Source organism: Sorex araneus, chromosome 4, assembly GCF_027595985.1.
Source record: "Sorex araneus isolate mSorAra2 chromosome 4, mSorAra2.pri, whole genome shotgun sequence".
NCBI lineage: Eukaryota > Metazoa > Chordata > Mammalia > Eulipotyphla > Soricidae > Sorex > Sorex araneus.
This window is the reverse complement of record NC_073305.1, coordinates 153,305,782-153,328,689: the sequence shown is the minus strand read 5'-3', so window position 1 is coordinate 153,328,689 and position 22,908 is coordinate 153,305,782.

The following is a 22,908-nucleotide window of genomic DNA, read 5'->3' as shown; positions in this document are numbered from 1 at the left end:
GGATACTGGGAATATTGGTGGAGAAGAATGGGCACTGGTGGAGGGAATGTAAATGAAATGCAAACATGAAAGATAAGTTTGTAACTGTACCTCACGGTGATTCACTAATAAAAATTTAAAATAAAATAGCAGCTGGAAGCTCTCTGCCTCTTATACTAATTTGATCATGGGAGCACTCCAAAGTAGCATTTCAAATATACTAACAACATAAAAGAATTTGGATTCCAGAGGAAAATTTAATGTTGTGCAACTTTTTCAGCTCATTGTTTTCTGATTTTGACTATTTTTTTCTACTTTGAATATTTCTTCACATTCTTCCACTTTCTTTTTGCAGAAATGGAGTTGATTTCTCATAATAATGATAAGCAAATGCCTGAACTGACAGTTTCCACCCTTCTTCTACCATGATGTATATTTACTTCATAAAAAGGGGCAATAGGAGAGCATAAAATGTTCTGCAACATTTCCAGGAGAGCTGATCTGTGGTCGCTGACGGGTGCAAATATACCTGACATTTCTGAAAGGACTGTCCACACGGCCTCCAGAGGGAGCACACATGATGGCATTCTTTCAAACTAACACAACTTTAAAGATTTACAGAATTTCAAAACAAATTATTCCCAGTTTCCTACTGAATTGAATTAAATTGCAAGTGGTTTAAAATGCTTGAATCATTGATTTGATTTAATCAATTTGAATCATTTGAAGGAAATAAAAATGACAGGTTAGATCAAGTTTCAAGTTAAAATAAAACCAGCTCAGAGCTCATTTGGTTTTCCTTTGGATCTCTAAGTCCACATCAGTTTTAACTCTCCCCTCTCAGCTTCAGACATTTAACACTGTTTTTCTTTATTTCTTTGGTACATTTAAACATTACACTTTTATTTTATTTACCTGGGTAGATGTTACTTGATTTCTGTCCTATGTATCACTTGTACCACACTTGTCATCCCGTTGATCTTCGATTTGCTCAAGCTGGTGCCAGTAACATCTCCATTCGTTCCTGCCGTGTGCTAGTGTAGCCCAATGACAACACAATCCTCTGTCCTATGAGTTGATTTTATTTGGTGCTTGAATTATTTGAGGATATGTCACCAAGTGACATAAATATAATAAAAATAAATTTATAATTATGAATAACAATAATTTTAATTTGGCTACTATTATTTATCTCCTTTATCCAGGGCTTGACCTCAGCCAAGAAGCACTGGGGAATGAGATGTTCCAGGCCTCCTGAGCCTCTCTTGGGAGCCAACCAACCCCAATCTACCAGAAACTGTACCAGCCAGCGACAAACATAACAATAGCTAACTGCTAAAGGTCGCTTCAGCAACCCAAATCATGATCCCATCTTCATTCTATAAAGGAGAATAAATTGCATAAACCTCTGTAATATGGAACTGATATGGAACTGATTACCACACCGTATTTGATTGGAGGCAAGATGGCACCGACGCTGCCAGAACCCCCTCGCACTCTCCGGAACCTGGCTCACTATTTCGCTTTAGATAACGTGCGACTCAGCACACCAGGCATGGAACTCTACACGTGGTACCCATTGGAATTCTACGTGTGATTCCTGATGGACATTGCTGGCTGTTTTGCATGATTTGGTGAGAATGGTATCAGCGGGGCATGGAGAAACCGAGGCCGCAGCCACAGCATTGCCTGCCCCGGCTGGGTCAAGTCACAGCACCATCAGACATAGAGCCTTGGCGGCAGTGCACGCAGTGTCTCACCCACTGTGGGGTGCTGTCAGCCAACCACCAGGTAACCTGGGACTTGGTGTAGGTGTTTGACCTGACACAGACTCTCCACGATAGGGTCCTGCTCTGCCAGCTGCTCAACAAGCTTCAGACACAATCCATCAACCTCAAGGAGATCAACCTGAGGACGCAGATGCTGCCCAGGTGCTGCCCAAAGATGCAGGCAGGTGCGTGTTTGTCAGTGTGCAGATCATTACAAGTCGACCAAAAGTTTATATTCGGTAGATTGGGAAAACCTGTAAAGGCGATTAGAGGCTGCCCCCAAAAGCCTCCGTCCCTCTCGGAGAGCCCGGCAAGCTACCAGAGGATCCCACCCGCACGACAGAGCCTGGAAAGCTACCCATGGCGTACTTGATATACCAAAAAACAGTAACAACGACGGTCCTCATTCCCCTGATCCTGAAAGAACCCCCAATACACCATGGGGCTATACGAGCACATTACAGGGACAAATGGAGATGTTATTGGTGCCTGCTTGAGCAAATCGATGAACAAAGGCATGACAGTGACACAGTGATGTAGTGATCCAGGGAAAGAAGTAGAAGTGAAAAGGTGACTGAGATTGTTTGAGAGAACAACTCTATTGTACATTTTATTTGTTCATGCATTTATTCATGTATTCACTTAACAGATCATTAACAAATTAGCTAATAAGCAACTCACCTCTGGTCAACACTGCAATACAAAGGTGAGGATTTCAGCAAAGTTTCTATCTCTATCATAAAACTTAGGAGTTTGATCAAGGGAAGATATTTATTAATGTAAATTTATAAATACACTAAACTTTATAACAAATGTTTTTGAACTATGACAAGATATAATCATATATATATATATAAAACAACTGAGCTGGACTTTATTTCAGAGGTAGGGTTACAAGGCAACTAAAAACTGGAAGCTCAACAGTGACTTCATTCAGAAGTCAACAATAAAAGCTATAATATTCATGGCAAAGTTCACTTTAAGTAGGTACCAGAGTGTTAACTTCCATTTCCCTCCCATCAGTTTTCTTATAGTGATTTCTCTTTTTTTATGGACTGGATACCAATTGGTACCAGAGTTCATGCTTTTGTTTGCATAGAGCACCACAAGAGAGGAATTTTAGGGTTTGCTTACGCAGGCCCTATGAAGGAAATTTTAAACAGGAATTAGTACTATTTTTAAGTTGTACTAGAAATGTCAAGGGTAAATCCTCTATTCATTTTCTACCTTGACATCAGCAGACTGGGTTGGATCCCTGGAGTGCTGGAGATTGGAGGAGGCAGACAAGAGGTTCTTTTTTCTGGGTCTTGTTGAGCCTAGAGTCCAAGATCGCAAAGTTCCACCCTACAGAAGCCAGATAAATAACTCACTGGCAGACCTCCACTACCTCCACTACCCAGCCACCACCGTGCTCCAGAAAGCTTTCCGGACACTCGGGCCGAACCTCACGCATGAGTGAAGCCCCACAGAACCAGGTAAAGCAGAACTTTGCGACCTTGTCGTCCAGGCTCAACGAGACCTGGAAACAAGATCCTCCTCCAATTTCTGGTGCTTCAGGAATCAAACCCAGACACCCCACTCTACCAGAGCCAGATAAATACCTCACCAGCTGACCTCTACTACCTCCACTACCGAGCCACTGCCATGCTCCAGGACACACGACACCGCATAAGACACTTAATACCCATTTTCCATAATTTCCGCACTATATTTGATGGGGTTCAAATATTGTGTGAACCATGGGAACACCTGTAAGAGTGATTAGAGGCTGCCCTAAAAGCCTCCATCCCTCTTGGAGAGCCTGGCAAGCTACCAAGAGTATCCCGCCCACACAGCAGTGCCTGGCAAGCTACCCGTGGCATATTCCATATGCCCAAAACAGTAACAATAATGGGCCTCATTCGCCTGACACAGAAAGAACACCCAATAGGGCAGCGTTAAGAAGGATGAGCAAGGAGAGGCTGATAAAATCTCAGGAATGAACTAGACTGCCAAAATGAAGAAAGATTAAAATGACTGTCTGTACTTTCAACACACGTACACAGGCATTGGAAGCTTCCATCGAGGACCTGATGGTGCAAGTGCAGAAGACCAAGTACAACGTCATTGGTCTGACCAAAACAAGAAGGCATCGATCACATCACACCATTTTCGATACTGGAAAAGAACTGTTCCTCAGAACATGCAAAAACAGAGGCATTGGGGGCATTGGTGTCCTTGTCAACACGAACTTGGCCATGAGCATTGATTCATTTGAATGCCTAACAACCTGAATCAGACAATATGCTTGAATAAATGTGGCTCACTGCTGGCAGTTTCAATCTTCGTCATCTACACACCAACATTCAACTACGATTAAGAAGAAACTGAGATGTTCTACATGGAGCTGGAGAAGTTCTGTAAAGACAAGATCACTGTTGGTGATTTTAATGCCAAGACAGGACAGAGAAGGTCACCAGAAGAATTCCACATTGGGTCCCATGGCCTAGAATGGAAGGAACAGGGTGAGAGACTGAGTTTATCATGTCGATCAATACCATCCATGGTAACTCACAGTTCCAGAAGACCGAATCTAAACGTTGGACTTGGAAGTCTCCCGGTGGACAGTTCCACAACAAAATTGACCACATCATATTCAATCCAAGGTTTTGCCTGATTGATGTTGCTGTTGTCCTAAAATCCCAAGTGGGATCAGACCACCTTCTCCTTTATGCAAAATTCTACTTCACAGAGCAGGGAGAAAGGTCTACAGAGTTTAAGTTTAAGAAGAGAACTTCCAGAATGACCACCAACTGGGAGCTCTTTGACACTACTGCAGCAACGTGGGAAGATGCCGTCCTTGACAACATCGACGAGGAATACGATCGACTGGTTCAGCACCTCCATGACTGTGCAAAGAATGCCGAGAGTGAGAAAGCCACAAACAGACGCCTGTCTTCGGAAACTCTCGAGCTCATTCGTCAACGTGATTTGGCACAAGCCTCAAGCAACCACAAGCTAATGTCTGAGCTCACAAAGCTGTGCAGAGAAACAATAAAGGAAGACCTCAAAGAGAGAAGAGCAGTAGTGTTGGCCTGTGTAGCAGAAGCCGAGAAAAGTATTCTCAATGCTTGCCTGTCCTTCGCCAACTACAAGACCAAGATGACTGCCCTCTGACATCCTGATGGATCTATCACATCTTCCAGAAGGGAAATGGAGAGGATTATTCATGACTTCTACTCGGATCTCTTTGACAGCCACATCCACCTGCCCACATACCAAATTCCGCAGGATGAATATGTCGTTCCCAACATCCTCCCTTCCAAAACACCATTTCATCAGTAAAGGTGCGTACAGCACCCAGTCAAGACAAGGTCAAACCTGAACAATCTGCTGCCAGTACCCCTCAGTACACTGGCAACGCTCTTCACACAGTACCTGTTTGAATGCAAGGTTCCATCCCAATGGAAAATAAGCAGGACCATTCTGTTGTACAAGAAGGGAGACATCCATGACATCTGCAACTATCGCCCAATCTGCCTGCTGTCTGTCGTCTATAAGTTGTTCACTCATGTCATCCTGAATAGAATAGGCAGAACACTAGACAAAGGACAACCATGTGAGCAAGCCAGGTTCCAAAAAGGATTCAGCATGATCGACCATATCCACACAGTCACCAAGCTCATTGAAGTTTCGTGAGAGTTCAAGATGCCGCTCTGTCGTTCATTGATTTAAAGAAGGCCTTTGATTCTTTTGAGACTGAAGCAGTCATCCAAGCCCTAGTCAAGCAGGGTATTCAAAGTTAGTGCATCAAGATTCTCTGAGAGCTATATTACGAATTCACCACCAGGATCTCACCATTCTACAAGGAAGTGATCATTGACATAAAGAAAGGGGTTCAGCAGGGTGATACTATTTCATGGAAACTCTTCAGTGCCACCCTCGAGAAGATCATGTGACAACTGGATGGGAAGGAATGGGAGTGAAGATAGATGTCCGGCAACTACACCACCTCTGCTTCGCTGATGACATCATTCTCATAACACCAAACATTAGCCAAGCAGCACAAATGCTGGCCAACTTCGTAAAGTTTGGAGTGCAGCTGAATCTCACCAAAACAATGCTCATGAAAAAAGAACTAGTCCCTGACATTCCCTTTGCTCTCAACGTAATGAACATCTCCAAATGCAGCAGCTATGTGTACCTGGGTCGAGAAATCAACGTGAGGAACAACTTGGCGCCAGATCTGCGCAGGAGGAAGAGAGCAGCGTGGAATGCCTTGAAGAGCATCGAAGAAGTGGTTAAGAGGACAAAGAACCTCCTGTTTTGGCACATCTTTTCGACTCCACCATTTTTCCTGCACTAACATACGCCTCAGAGACCTGAGCCCTACAAAAACAGGATGAGAACTCTATTCAGATATTCCAAAGAGGAATCAAAAGAGCTATGCTTGGAGTATCACGTATCACTCAAGTGAGAGAAGGAATCTGGAGTTCGACCTCAGTCGACTGTCAAGAATTAGGGATGCTGTCTTGTTTGCCAAGGCATTAAAAATCAGATGGGCCGGACATGTAATGTGACTTAGAGACAACCACTGGACTAGAGCTTTAACCAACTGAATTCCACAGGACGTCAAAAGACCATGTGGCCGCCCACCTATGAGATGGTCAGACTTCTTCGTCAAAACCCTGAATGAATGGTTTGAGGCTCTTCCTCTTCCTGGAGCAAGCAGATACCATTGGGCTACACTAACACTCAAAGGGACAAATGGAGATGTTACTGGGACCCGCTCAAGCAAATCAAAGATCAACGGGGTGACAAGTGATACAAGTGACATCAGAAGACTACGTATCCTAGCTACACAGTCAGAAATTTTTACTGGTTGACTTCATACTTTTTCTTTTCATTAGACATAACTCTGAGTAAAGTAAAAAGAAGTATGGTGAAAGAATCTCTAAATATGGTATAAGAAACCAAAGAAGGAATTAAAATACATATAGTTATGTTCTCAATTTAAATAAAAAGGAGAAACAAGATTACTGAATCACTGTAAAGAAAACAATATTAGATTTAAATCTATCCTTCATATTGATACTTATATGAAGTATATTTTATACTAACTATACTTTATACTAAGATTTAAATCTAAGCTTTATATACAATTTATAATATTTATAAATTGTAACTGTACGTGTGAGACCTTTGGAAATTTATTTATTCAAGCTGACCTGGGTTTCTCCATTTAACAAATGATGGGGAATATTAAAACTTAAGGTATGCTATGAAGGTTTTCATAGAGCAGAGACAGAAGTGGCAGGCTGTTTGCAGGGTTGAGGGATAATGACAATTTAAACTTCTGTTTGTACAGAAAATAGCAGTTTCCCATCTTTAATGTTTATTAAACACTTGGCTAAATAATAGGTACTCAATAAGTCTACTTTTGTTATGTTGAAAGGAAAATTATTTGCCATCCAATTCTGTGTTCATCTACTTAATGCCAATTAGGATAAACAAATGTGACATGTATAAAATCCTTTGCATTTCTTCTTTCCCAGTAGTAATCATATTTCTTATTATTTATTCAAAATTTATGATTTCGTTTTTTCCCAGATTGAGTCATACCTGCTTTATCCTCTATAGTGCATACAATAGGATTTTCTAAGGTATAAAAGTTTCAGAAACCATTGTTGAAGTTCAGGTTTCATTTTAGTAATTGATTGAGTTGCTGATAATTCTGAAATATTTAAGGTTTTGCTAGTTCCAATTCTAAATGCAAAAGATTACTTCCCCATACCCCTTCCTGAATGACGTATATGAATGGTTATATCTACTGCTCCTATATTGCAACAAATGAGTTCTGGACACAGATTGCTCAATAAAAGAGTAGCAAATTCTTAACTAAATTCCTCAGGTGCTAGTATAATTCTATTGGATTAATGTTTACTATAAAAATCCAAAAATTGGGGCTGGAGAGATAGCACAACGGGTAGGGCGTTTGCCTTGCACGCGGCCGACCCGGATTCAAATTCCAGCATCCCATATGGTCTCCTGAGCACGGCCAGGGATAATTCCTGAGTGCAGAGCCAGGAGTAACCCCTGTGCATCACCAGGTGTGACCAAAAAGCAAAATAAATAAATAAATAAAATAAAAATCCAAAAATTATTATTCAGATAAGAAATCTTCAAATAATAGTAAACTAAAGAAGAAATTATCCTTGGTCATTTCTTTTGTGTAGATGAGAAAGTCTAAAGTTGTGAATAATAATAAATAAGACATGTTATATCTTGAATATCAAAATACTTTTGACATGAGATACATAATTTTAGAACATATGCCATCCTTTCCAAGTTTTTATTGCAACATTTTCTGGTTACAAAACATTTCACATCACTTCATTTTGGAACGTTTATTATAGGCTCAGAGGTTCTTTTATCTTCTGTCTCCTGCCATTATAGATAAATGACCCATCAAAAAGTTTAGTTTCATAAGTTTCTCAAGTTCCATGTTTCCAAATATTTTAGCTCGTGTTGATTTCAGTCATAGTCTGATAGCTCTGAATAACTCACCTTGAAGATTAAATCACAAAGCCTCCCCTCTATCCAATCCTTCCTTGTTGTTCTGATTTCTCAAATACTCATTACAGTTATTTTTTTTAAATCATCTTATAATCTTTGACTTCTTACCCCTTCTCAGCATCATTTCAGTGTGTTAAGCACCCTTTTGATTTCTCTAGTTAGCCCAATCACATATGTTTATTTATTTCAATACTGCCCTCTCTAACACAGCTGAGTTAGACCTTCTTTACTCCCACACTCGAAAACTTCTGTTCTTTGGAGTAACTAGTGTCAAAGATAAAGTTGACTGAATCATGTAAATCCTTGCAGTTTTTACCTCAATTTCAGGAATCTTCTTAGTTTATTTCTTGTTGACACATAATCCTACTCCCCAAAGACTCTGCTAAAAAAGTGTTTTCCCTCCTCACTAGTCTCCCAGTCCTATCTTGGACTTATTAAGTCATAGTGAAAATGTTTGCACACTGAACTTCTGTGGTGATTAATCAGTAAGTTGCGATGACTAATCATAGGCATCTTTATGAAGGAGACTTGTCACTTTTTCCTCATTTCATGTTGCCACAGGCTAATCAGAATTTGTGATTGTATATAAATAGAAGTGCACAGTATGTTTTGCTTGAAAACTCCCTAGCACAGCAAGCACTGTCTGGTGGTTCATGATAATCATCTATTTAAATTAGTAAGGAAGTTCCTTCATTAGGCATTTTACTCTTACAATCTGGACTGGAGCGGTAGCACAGTGGGTAGGCAATCTGGACTGGAGCGGTAGCACAGTGGGTAGGGCATTTGCCTTGCATGCGGCCGACCTGGGTTCAATTTCTCTGTCCCTCTTGGAGAGTCCAGCAAGCTACCGAGAGTATCCCACTCGCACGGCAAAGCCTGGCAAGCTCCCAGTGGCATACTGAATATGCCAAAAATAGTAACAACAAGTCTCACAATAGAGACTTTACTGGTGCCCACTCAAGCAAATCGATGAACAACGGGATGACAGTGCTACAGTGCTACTCTTACAATCTAGGAGAATTTTTTCTGGTCTGTAAAGGAACCATAATTTCAACTCTCTTTAATGGTTTGAAACATTTGCTTATATCTCCAAATGCTCTTTTATTTGGCAGTCTTCTCTATTTTCCTGTAAACATGACTTGTGAAATAAAACTGAAGATTAAAAAATTTCAAGGCCAGAGATAATACAGGAGGTAAGGTGGCTGTATGTGGCTGACCAGGTATAAATCTCCACAATGCATACAGCTCCCCAAGTACCTCGAGGGGTCACTCCTGAGTATCTGGCTCTGGTGCTCAGAGTTTTACACAATGCAAGGTGTGGTTCCACTTCCCCACTCACCCCAAAAAGTATTTAATTTTTCTTCAAAACCATATAAGGCAATGAACACTGAATTATTCTGGGGGGTGAAAAGGAAAAGATAAACTTTCAACATATAGGGGTGTAGGATAACATGGGGTTTATCCTTTGAGCCTTGCCTTAGGGAACATAGTTTACCTTAAAGCAATGTCCTTTCTGTATGGACACAGGAAGACAATATTGTGCTTGTAACTTGGAGTTGATTGACTCCAATAATATTTACTCCTGGGCATCTGCTTTCTTAACTCAAGTTGCCCTCAGTTCCTAGGACCCCAAAAGCAGGATCCCGACGAGGGACAGGATGGATCCAGGGCAAGCAAGTGGTGAGTTATGTGCTACCCTGGCATCGAGATAGGCCAGGCCAAAGTGCCACAATACTCAAATATAAGTTGAGGGCATGATCATGGACAATGCTGTCATGATCCAAAAGTAACGATGAGATTAGGATCCTGCTGGGGTTAGGAAGATTAACCTGGCCTGAGGACTGTATAGTGAGATGTCCTCAGGAAAAACAAAACTTTATGTCTCTTACTGTGCTCATACAGAATAACATTGCTAGAAATATTAGAAGTAGATTTACTATAACTATTTAAGTAGATTACTAGCTCACACCCTGACACACCCTTTTTTGGAATCACACCCTTGAGTGGATCTCCTTAGATGAGATTTCCTTAGATGAGATTTTGCTAATCTTCTGGAGAAATGGTCTTACCCTTCTTTGTTAATTTGCTGATGTTCAACCCACCTTTGTGTCACCACCCTATGTAATTTGCTATATAAACTGAGACTGGGGTCACTGGGGGGAGAGAAAGAAGACCAGGGGGACAGAGACAGGAGAGGCAGAAGAAGAAGACAGAGGAAGAAGACACAAGACACAGAGAGACAGACTCAGAGAGGCAGAGACAGAGAGGCAGAGACAGAGAGACAGACACAGAGAGAAAAACACAGAGAGACAGACACAGAGAGACAGACAGAAGAGAGCACAGTGGCACACACATAAGCAGAGCACAAGGAGAAAGAAGTGAGAGTGAGCGGGACAGAAAGGGGGATAGAGGAAGATCCAGAGAAAGATTGAGAACCAGGAGAGAAGCAGAGAGAGAGAGAACGAGATAAACTGACCGAGCAACCAGTTTGGCCTTCTTCCTTCCTTTGCCTGCCTCATCATCGCCATCAACCTCTCCTGGGGTGGGGAAGCGGCGTGAGACTACCGAATGCAGGCAGCGGGAGAGATAGAGCCCCGCTGGGCCCTTTTCTCTTTTGTGTTTTTACACATAGGGGCTGGAGTGATAACATAGCAGTAGGGCATTTGTCTTGCATGAAGCCGACCCAGATTCTATCCCCAGCATCCCATATGGTCGCCCGAGCACCACCAGGAGTAATTCCTGAGTATATGAACCAGGAGAATCCCTGTACATCGCTGTGTGTGACCCAAAAAGCCCTACCCCCCAAAAAAACAACCAAAAAAAAAACTCAAAACTTTAAAAATAAAGGCCAACAACTTGAAAGTACTATGTCCAGACAAAATAGGGTTCTGAAACACTATTTGACTTACAAGTAGTGTTCAAAAACACATTTTGAATTACAAAAGGTAACACATGGGATTATAATAAATGCAAAAGTTTTAAACTCCTCTAAAATGTAAACGTGTTCATATTGGGTTAAGCAAAGTGCTGCTTATAAGAGGCATATCTTTTTTGAAATGAAGGAATGCCAGGAACCAATGCCTGGGAACAGCCAGAAACCAATGCCCGGGAACCAATATGTCAGTACAAACTGACCTGTAACTAGGAACAGCCGCTTCTTGGGAAAGGTTGCAGAACAATGCCCGGGGAAACAGCCACCAGGGCCCACATCCAGTTTCGTTAAACTTTTGCATTCTTTGCTATTCTCCCATTCTGCCCACTTCCTCAAATAGTCAATTATAAAAGACTAGCTTAGGAGAAATAAAGTTGGAGCTTGCTCCCATTCTTGAGTCTGTCTGTGTCTGTCTCTTTCTTCTTGTGTCTGTCTCCTTTTCACTCTTGCACCCTCTCCTGGCTATCCACGTTGACCAAGTCCCAAGGGATGGGACAAAGGAATATTAGTAAATCACTGAAGAGAATACTTAAAAGTAGTTACTAATATATAGATGTGTTTATGTATTTTATTTTGCTAAGTATTAAATATATTTTAAATATATATGTGTATATGCATAAATATAGACCAGAGTAAATCCCAAGCATTCCCAGTGAGGCCCACCCTCCCTCCTCAAGAAAATTAAGTGTAATAGGAAAGAGAATTATATTTGATTCAAGATTGAGAGCTACTTTGAGACAAAATCTAGGATGGATATTAGTCAAACATGATTTGTGGTAGAAGGAAGTAAAGCAGTTTAACAGGAGTCAAGTGGATGGAGGGGAATATTGGACATGTATTTTTTGGGGGGATCGGTCACACCTGGCAATGCACAGGGGTTATTCCTGGCTCTGCACTCAGGAATTACTCCTGGCGTTGCTCAGGGGACCATATGGGATGCTGGGAATTGAACTCGGGTCAACCATTTGCAAGGCAAATGCCCTACCCCACTGTGCTATTGCTCCAGCCCCTTAACATGTATTTTAATACATGTCCAAATGGTTAAAGAAATAAAGTTCAGTATTTGTTGCTTGAAACAGCAAAGAAGGACTAATATCAGCATGCTAATTAATTTTTAACATATAATTGAGTGTAATGGTGTTTGGGGTAGAAAGTATTTACAGATGTTTGTTTATTTCAGAACCACACCTGGTGGTGCTCAGGGTGTATTTAGGGGTCAATCCTGGTGGGTTATAGGGTCCATATGTGGTGCCAGGAAACAAACCCTGGTCCCACACATGCGTGGAAAGCACACTACCCTCTCAGCCCTAGCAAAAAGTGGTATATTCAGGTATGTGGAAATGCTGTGTATACAAAGGAACAAGAATATAACACTCGGGTAAAAAATAATGATAATAATAATAAAAAGGCACAAATGAGGGGGAAATCTTCCCTTTTTTTCAGGCTCTGGGAAGCAAGTATCAGTTACATTGGGTCTTCCAACTCTCAGCCATGCACCACAGAACACCTCATGGTAGTTTCTTCAGCTATTCGTGACTGTTCTGGCTCAAGAAGCAGTCTTGAAGGGCTTTTAGAAAATATGAGTGCTATATTAGGTCAGTACATTACAGTCACGGCAGAGAGTCTCTTGCCCACACGCCTGGATGTCTTCCCCGGGGCCCCTCGGAGGGGATGGGCTTCAGCTTCCCTCCTCACCCCAAGCAGAGCTCCCAGCAGCCGAAGACCACCGGAACCTAGCTACAGCCATGCTCGATGCCCCTCTCCACTCATTCGGACAGGCCTCACGCATGAAGGTACTGGCAGAGGAACCCAGGTGTGTGTAATTCCATTAACAGTCAGCACCCAGAGACTTAAAAGCAAAGTGGCCGCGCGATATCTTGTAGCCTACTTCTCCCTCTGGGAGAAACTGTCAAGCTTCTGAGAGTTTCCTGCCCACATGGGACAGCCTTGTAAGCTTCCCATGGTGTATTCATGTGCTAAATCCAGTAACAAGCTGGATCTCATTCCCCTGACCCTGAAAGAGCCTCCAGTGCTACATCATTGGGAGGGCCCAGTTGGGAGAGACTTCTAAGATCTCAGGGAAAGGACGAATGGAGAGGCTATTGAGCCCGCTCAAGAAATTGATGATTAACGGAGTTCTCGTGATTCATGATTACAGTCACAGAACTGAATATTCATGTCCTTTGGTGTCACTGTAGGGAGCCATTTTACCTTACTGATCTTATCCTATCACCATTTGTTTATCACTAGCTAACACCCATGAGACACCCTGCATTTCTATCGGGATCCTGGCATGCATACTATACCACCTCCTCCCAGCAGGGAGGTATAAATACTGTAACTGCCATAGAATAAATGTCTTTTCTCCCTCCTCTGGGTTCTGCGTCTGTTCATTCGGCTTGTCCCCTTCTCAACCCCACAAAGGGTTCTCCCTGCTGAACAGAACAAGACCTCCACATCGACCTCCACACCTGGCACCCAACACGGCCGACAAATTCACGGAAAAAGTGAGTATTTCTGAGGGTCGCCTTTCTCTTGGCACACACCCTGGTACGGGAATGGCCTACTTACCCTCTTATTCCTTCATCTCTGTCTAAACCTGGGAATTCCCCGTTATTTACAACCTTATTCTCGCTAATTCTGCTTATTCTATTTGGATCTTAAATGAGATTCTTTTTTTGTTTCTTTGTTTTTTTTAATTTATTTTATTGAATCACCATGTGGAAAGTTACAAAGTTCTCAGGCTTATGTCTCAGTTATACAATGCTCAAACACCCGTCCTTTCACCAGTGCCCATATTCCACCACCAAAAAAAGAAAAAAAAACAGTATACCTCCCATCCCCCCACTCCCCAGCCCCCCACCCCCCCTGCATAACTGATAAATTTCACTTCCTTTTCTCTTTACCTTGATTACATTCCATATTGCAACACAAACTCACTATTGTTGTTGGAGTTTCAACACAGAACTCACTATTCTTGTTGGAGTTTATCCCCCAAGAATACGGCCCTATTGACAAGGAAACATTTGATAATTAGTTTTCCACTGATGAGAATGAAGAGATATAAAGTCACGCGGCTGCAGTAGCGGCTGCGTGGTTTAGGATTTCTGTATTTTAGTAATTAAGTCCAGGGAGATTTAAGTTGGAAATTGCATCATTTCCCTTCCTGGGGGAGCATGGAGCAAAAGCTTAGTTCACAGTCTGGAGACATGGCTGCAAGCACTCGCTGGGACCCCAAGTAATATAGCTGGCTCTGGATCCTGGTCGTTCCACAGCAAAGCGGCTGTGCAAAGGCATGGCCACCCGGGTCGAATCTCGGGCGGAGCTCGATCCGGCACCGGCTTAAATGAGATTCTTTAATCGCGAAAAAGTCAGTCAGCCAGAGATTCAGCACCTTGTTTCCGAACTTGAGACTTTTTTGAGGAAAAAGTATGAGAGTTCCATGGCTCCCTCAGTATTTGGGGATTAGGCACCCCCCATGCAAGGGACTGACTCCTCAAATTCTACTACTATAGACTCTGACCATCCTGCTCCCCATCTGAGCCCTCCCTCTCGGAGGCACCTCTGAAACTTTATCCTGTGACTTCTGATATCCCCAATCCCTCTCCCCCAGAACCTAAATCCTTGCCCCCAGAGGACGGGGCTACCCAGGTAGATGAGGAGGCGAGGTGTCAGCCCTTAGCTCCTCCACCTCCGTCGGGAACATAGCCACCCCATTATCTGTCCCATGACACTGCCTTTTTTAATCCCCCATATGACACCAGTGAGGCAGTCCACCAGCTTGCCTGGGACAATGCTGCCTTAAGCGCAGTTCTCCAACAGAAACAGGAACATGTCCAACTTTTGGCTCAAATAAGGCAGCTGGTTCAGGAACTAGTGAGTGCCCTGCAGCCTTCTACCCTCTCCCAAGAACCTAGTGCAAACTTGGTCTCTCCTATGCCCTGCCACACTCTAGCTTCAAAACCTATGGCTGCCTTCCCAGTTACCAGGTCCCATTCTCAGGCCCCCAATTACCCCACCTCTGCCATGGCTCCACCTGATGATAATCCCTCAGACAGAGAAGTTGAGGAAGCCTAACAGCCTGAGGAAGGGGCACGTTCCCAAGAGGAAAATTCCCCTCAGGGCACCAACCCGCCAAAGCTACCGTAGATTAAAATTCGATGACCAGAAAGATTTAAAGGCCGCTGTTTCTTCTTGCGGCTCCACTGCTCCTTTTACGCTTGGCCTTTTGGACTCCCTTAGTGAGGGATGGCTCACGCCAAACGACTGGTTCTCAGTCGCTAAGGCTATCCTGAGTAGGGGAGACTATCTCTCGTGGAAAGCAGATTATTTAGAACGATGCCAAGAAATGGCACTCTGCAATGTCGTGAAAGGAGGCTCTTCCTCATCCTGGATCTTTGCTAAATTTCAGGGCCATGCATCCTTTGATTCTAATGAGGTGCAGGCTCAATTTCCCCTAGGGCTACTTATCCAAATACAAATGGCTGCCCTCCGGGCCTGGAGGGGACTTCCCTCTAAAGGGTCAGTAGTAACATCCTTAGCCAAAGTTTGTCAGGGAGCTAATGAGCCCTATAGTGATTTCATAGGGCGCCTCACGGAGGCGGCTGAAAAACTTATGGGAAACGAAGAGACGGATAATGAGCTGATCCGCCATTTGGCCTATAGCATATAGGCCATATGAGAATGGCCATATGAGGGCATAGGAGAATGCTAATTCTCCTATATGGCATATAGGCCATATGAGAATGCTAATCCCATCTGCCAGGCTGCACTCCGCCCCTATAAGCGTGGGAAGACACTCTCAGAATACATCCGGCTATGCTCCGATATCGATTCCACCACCCAAAAAGTAGGGCATGCTATAGGGGCTGCCTTCAAGCAGTTCTCTATTCAATGATCGAGCAGTCAGAACAAGATGTGCTTTGGCTGTCGGCAGCCTGGACATTTTTAAAGAAACTGTCCCAATAAAAAATCGCGGCCCAGACCTAAAAGTCCTTGCCCTGTGTGCAAACAGGTTTCCACTGGGCATCAGAGCGCCGCCAGAAGGCCAGGCCAGGAAACTGGATACAGGGCCAGCCCCTGGGCCCCCAATCCGCTCTCTCTCCTTTGTCTGGGGCACCTCAAAATCATGGGCCGCTCAACCCATCCGCGCCCAATCCCTTTGCAGAGCCATCCCATACTCAGCCGGATTGGACCTCTGTGCCACCTCCCCCACAATATTAGTTAAAGAACAGGGTCCCCAGATAGTGTATGTCAATGCCTGTGGCCCTTTGCCATCTGGAACTTTTGGCCTAATTATTGAACACTCGCTCAGGGCGTGCAAGTACTCTCTGGTGTGTAAAAACACAAAAGAGAAGAGGGACCAGCGGGGCTCTATCTCTCCCGCTACTGGTGTTCAGTAGTCTCTAGCCGCTTCCCCCACCCCGGGGAACTTGATGGCGATGATAAGGCAGGTGAAGGAAGGAATGGAGCCAAGCTGGTTGGTCTCAATCGCATTTTATTCCAATCTCCTCTCTATACACTCCCATCTCTTTCGCTGCTTCCTCACCGTTCTGGATCTCTCTCTGGGTTTTTTAATATTCCCCTTTCTGTCTTGCTTGCTCTCACTTCTTTCACCTTGTGCTCTGCTTATGTGTGTGCCACTGTGCTCTCTTCTGTCTGTCTCTCTGTGCCTCTCTGTGTCTCTCTGCGTCTGTCTCTCTGCGTCTGTCTCTCTGCGTCTGTCTCTCTGCATCTGTCTCCTTCTTCTGCCTCCTTCTTCTGTCTCTTCTATCTCTGTCCCCCTTGTCTTCTTTCTCTCCCCCTCAGTGCCCCACAGTTTTAGTTTATATAGCAAATTACATAGGATGGTGACACAAAGGTGGGTTGAACATTAACAAATAAACAAAGAGTAAAACCATTTCTCGAGGAGATTAACAAAATCTCATCTAAGGAAATCTCATCCAAGGAGATCCACTCAAGGGTGTGATTCCAAACAAGGGTGTGTCAGGGTCTGAGCTAGTAATCTACTTAAATAGCTATAGTAAATCTACTTCTAATATTTCTAACAATGTTATTCTGTATGAGCACAGTAAGAGATATAAAGTTTGGTTTTTCCTGAGGATATCTCCAGACCACAGTCCTCAGGCCAGGTTAATCTTCCTAACCCCAGCAGAATCCAAATCTCATTGTTACTTTTGGATCATGACAGCATTGTCCATGATCATGCCCTCAACTTATAGTTGAGTATTGTGGCACTTTGGCCTGGCCCATTTCGATGCCAGGGTAGCACATAACTCACCACTTGCTTGCCCTGGATCCGTCCTGTCCATTGTCGGGATCCTGCTTTTGGGGTGCTAGGAACTGAGGGCAACTTGAGTTAAGAAAGCAGATGCTCAGGAGTAAATATTATTGGAGTCAATCAACTCCCAAGTTACAAGCACAATATTGTCTTCCTGTGTCCATACAGAAAGGACATTGCTTTAAGGTAAACTATGTTCCCTAAGGCAAGGCTAAAAGGACAAACCCCATGTTATCCTACACTCCGGAATTGTAGATGATGATTTTCAAGGGCAGATTGGAGTAGTAGTTGAATCAATCTCCCCATTTTCAGTCTTGGATGCTGGCACACAGCTAGCACAGCTATTACTCATTCCTATAACAACAGTACAAAAAACACCCCCAGTGTCAGACACTTTTGCATTTTTTGCCCAACGCATTCTTGATCACAAGGACATAATGATTTTAAAAATCAACGGGAAGGAGTTTTTAGGTCTGATTGACACTGGCACGGATGTAACGATCATTGCTGAAAAAGACTGGCCAAAAGTGTGGCCTCTCACCCCCTCACTGACTCACCATCAGAGTATAGGTCAATCCCAAAACCCTATGTTAAGCTCATTTCCACTTGATTGGCGCACCAAGGAGAGAAAATGCGGGACAGTATGCCCCTATGTTCTGCCCAGGCTCCCACTCAAATCTCTGGGGCCGGGATATTCTTTCACAAATGGACCTTTTACTAATTGACGCTAAGGGCCTAGACATGCTCCTTGCAGCAGGTTATTCTCCCGGAAAGGGTCTAGGAAAAAACCTCCAAGGCATGCCTGCGCCACTAGCCCTTGCCCCAGTGAAAAATAACCGTACAGGCTTAGGTTTTTTTTCAGTAACTGCCACTGCTCCTCCTGCACCCCATACGGATAAGATCATATGGAAGTCCAATGAGCTTGTATGGGTGGACCAGTGGCCGCTTCCCACTGAAAAATTACAGGCCGCCAAGTTGTTAGTGCAGGAACAACTCGCGGCGGGACACATAGAACCCACCTCCTCTCCCTGGAACACACCCATTTTTGTTATAAAAAAGAAAAACGGAAGTTGGTGACTGCTACAGGATCTATGAGCAGTAAATAAAACCATGGCCATTTTTGGGGCGCTTCAACCTGGACTGCCGTCCCCAGCAGCCATTCCTTCAGAAATGTATAAGATAGTACTTGACTTAAAAGACTGCTTTTTCTCAATTCCCTTGCATCCTGATGATCGCCCCCGTTTTGCCTTTAGTTTGAGAGTTATTAATTATAAAGAGCCCATGCAACGTTTTCAATGGAAGGATTTACCCCAGGGAATGGCAAATAGCCCCACACTGTGTCAAAAATTTGTGGCTCAAATTCTTGCTCCCATTAGGGCACAATGGCCTGACATCTATATGGTACATTATATGGATGATATACTGCTTGCTGGATCTGACCCAAAGGCCACCATGCTCTGTTGCAATCAGGTGATTCATGCGTTTACTCAGTCTGGCTTTCAAATTACCCCTGAAAAAATTCAGATCGCTGACCCTTATACTTTTCTTGGATTTCGTCTTCAGGGCTCCCGTGTACTTTTGCAAAAAACGCAGCTGAAGCTTACTTCGTTAAAGACACTACATGATTTTCAACAACTGCTTGGGCATATTACATGGCTCAGTCCCTATCTGAAACTTACCAAAGGAGACCTTATGCCCTTTTATGACCTTTTGCGCGGTGATGCTGACCCTTCTTTCCCTCGGAGTCTGACACCATGAGCCCGAGAATCTAGTTCTCATAGAAAAGGCCATTGAAGGTCACTTTGTTTGCTCTCTAGATTATCAGCGCCCTTTTCACCTCCTTATCTTCTCTACTCCTCATTCCCCACAGGCTTAATTTGGCAGGAAAACCCTGTTTCCTGGATTCACCTTCCTGCCACACCAAAGAAAGTTCTTGTACCCTACTATCTCTTAGTGGCATCCTTAATTATTGAAGGAAGGAGTTTGTCTTGCAGACACTTTGGTCTTGAACAGGCTTCTGTTATTCAACCCTACGATAAGGAACAGATAGATTGGCTTCTTCAAAATACCGATGATTGGCCCATCGCCTGCGCTTCCTTTTCAGGAATTTTAGACAATCATTATCCTCCCAATAAGTTGATACAATTTATGGCTTTACATCAATGGGTTTTTCCCCCCCGTTGTCACTAAGACCAACCCTATCCCTGGGGCTAAAGTGATTTTCACTGATGGATCCTCTAATGGCCAGGCCGCCTATGCCTGTGAGGGTGAGACTGTTTCTTTTTCCACAAAGGAGTCCTCTGCTCAGCTGGTTGAACTCACAGCTGTTCTAATGGTTTTTAAAATTTTTTCCCTTCTCCCTTTCAATTTATACACGGATAGTGCCTATGTGGCCTTCTCCATACCATTACTAGGGACCATTAGTTACATAAAATCCTCCTCTCCCGCAACATCATTGTTTTTGCAAATCCAACAGTATATTCGCTCCCGGCGAGCTCCATTTTTCATAGGCCATCTTCGTGCCCACACTAACCTCCCTGGGCCACTGGCGACAGGTAATCACTTGGCAGATTTGGCCACCAGATCTTTCGCAGCGCTAACTCTACAAACAGATCTGCTGCAGGAGGCCACGACTGCACAGGCCCTTCACCATCTGAATGCTCAAAGTCTCCGCCTTATGTTTAAAATCACGAGTGAGCAGTCACGGCAGATTTTGCACCAGTGCCCTTCCTGTGTATCCCTTCTACCCGTGCCTCACTTAGGGGTCAATCCCCGAGGACTAGTCCTTAACGCCATCTGGCAAATGGATGTCACTCATATTCCTTCCTTCGGGCAGCTTAAATATGTGCATGTGACTATTGACACCGTTAGTGGGTTTATTCGCACCTCAGCTCAGACTGGAGAGGCCTCAAAAAATGTCATTGCTCATGTTTTGTACTGTCTTTCTGTACTGGGCAAACCGCAGCTAATAAAAACAGACAATGGTCCAGGATACACTGTAAAAAAGTTGGAGCATTTTTGTAAGAAGCTGCAGATTTCCCATCGTACAGGGATGCCCTATAACCTTCAAGGGCAGGGGATAGTGGAGTGAGCCCATCTCACGCTTAAATCATATATTCAAAAGCTTTGGACAGAAAAGGAACTGTACCCAGCCTCACTTTTCCCTAAGACGTTACTATCTCATGATTTGTTTGTCATGAACTTTCTTATACTGGACAAAGAAAGCCGCAGCGTGGCGGACTGTTTTTGGCATACTTCCACCAGCCCCACTTACGCAAAAGTAAGGTGAAAAGACTTACTGAGTGGTCTATGGAAAGGCCCTGATCCAGTCCTTATATGGGGCCGAGGGTCAGCCTGCATATTTGATGCTGTTGATGGTGTAGCCTGCTGACTGATAAGCCAGGTTGACACACCTGCTCTGGCTGAACCAACTTCCGCCCAGAGAATAAATGAATCCTCTGAGGACAGTGTCCCCTCTGCCACTGCCCAGAAACTTGCTTCTGCTCATCGCCACCCCACCCGAAACGGCACATCAGTCGCGTCAGGAGTGACCAACTAGTGGTCTCGCTCACAGAACAGTTGTTCAGACTTGGCCTGGCGAGAGCAGGAACCGGCGTTACTTCAAGACCGAAGATAACGTGGACGCACATAGGGCAGGTTCGGGAGTCTCAGTGTGAACGTGGTGAGTGGGGTGTGCACCCGAGTGAAAGAAAGGACCAGTCCGAGTGTGTGCAGGAGTAAGATTTGTGCATGTGCCCCTAGTGTGTGTGTAATTGTCTCATTATCTTTCTCTTACTTCTGCTTAGGTTTCAACAACTTTGAGAAGGTTTTGCCGGCTTATATCAACAAAAGCGCTTTCTTGACCCATTTTTTCAACAAGCAGGAAACTGGCTGCTCAGGCAGAGAAACGGGGAGCAATGTTCCCAATAGGCCGACAGGGCTCACTTTGCCATGGGGACTGCTCTTTCCTTTCTCAGTCTATTAGTTTTTTCCTGCCATTCTTGAGGGGTCAGATTGATCGATCAAGTGCACATGTGTGATGTTTATTGTCTGACTGTCTGTCTCTGTCTGTGGAACACTCGAGTATTAGAGCTAGTTTAAAGTCAGTAATTCTTAGACCTGGGCAAATAAAATCAAGGGAGGTCAGAGTGATATGGAGCCCAGCAATTTAAAAGATCTAGGTATCTTTGGAGCTTGTTAGATCAGGTCTAAACAAAGATTTCTAATCAGAATGTGGCGCCTACAAAGAAACTGAAATTTTCAATCTAGATTTCATATTGGAAGAAACATTAATAGTTATTAACAGTTGAAATTCTCTTGAATTCCAGTAAGTTAAACATATCTATTGGACTTACATTCCTCACCCTACACTTTTACAGGTTGTAGATTGGACCATGCCAGGACCCCGTATCTGGACTAACAATTCCTTTCTTTTACCCCCTCCATGGGATTCACAGATGCCCCAGCTGCCGAATAAAGAAGAAACACCTTTTCATTTTTTCTCTAGGATACTCACTTGATCCTATCCACATTGGAGTGCCTCCCTGTCTCCCTCTTCACCTTCAGACTTGGATTCATACCAAGTCCCTAATTCATACTACCTCTGATCACTCGCAAAAAGATTTTTCTTTCCTGGTTATTGTGCATTATTTACCTGCCTCAATTCTTCCCTCTCAATCCAAGATTCTCCCCACAGTATAATTTTATTAAGGGCCAGACCACATATGGTTACCAATGAACCTGACCAAAGAATGGCAACGCTCCCTCGATGAAGAGCTCCTGACTGAAGACCTGACATGACTGCTCCGGCGCTCCCGACGATTCCTTGGGCCCCTGATCGCAGCTATCCTGGGACTCATTGCTGTAACCACTACTGCTGCTGTTGCAGGAATAGCTCTTCAAACCTCGGTCCAGACACACAACTTCGTCAAAACATGGCAAAATGACTCTTACCACCTTTGGACAATGCAGGCTACTGTCAACCATGATGCTGAGCAACGACTGGACACTCTACAGCAAGCGCTACTTTGGGTCCAGGGCCGGGTTAATATCTTAAAGTAACAAATGAGATTGTTCGAGTGTTTAAAGATCATCGGCTCGATTTGTAGGACCTCATCTTCCCCCAGTTCTTTACCTTGAGAATGCCGGGCTCCCAAGGATTTATTCTTGTGGATCAGGTTGCCAGGCAAAGCACTGCAAGGGAGGGCTGATACCCGGGCCCGGCTCCCTGTGTGGTATTCTGGTATAGCTTAGAGGTTACTCCAAAACCAAGGATTGATGGGCCTATGAGGAGCCCCCTGCATAGACCCGATCATCCTTTCCTTCCTCTCCCTGCAAAAATGGAGTCTTTATGTCACAAGGGATACCGGAAAGTGCCTCCCCTGACCACATTT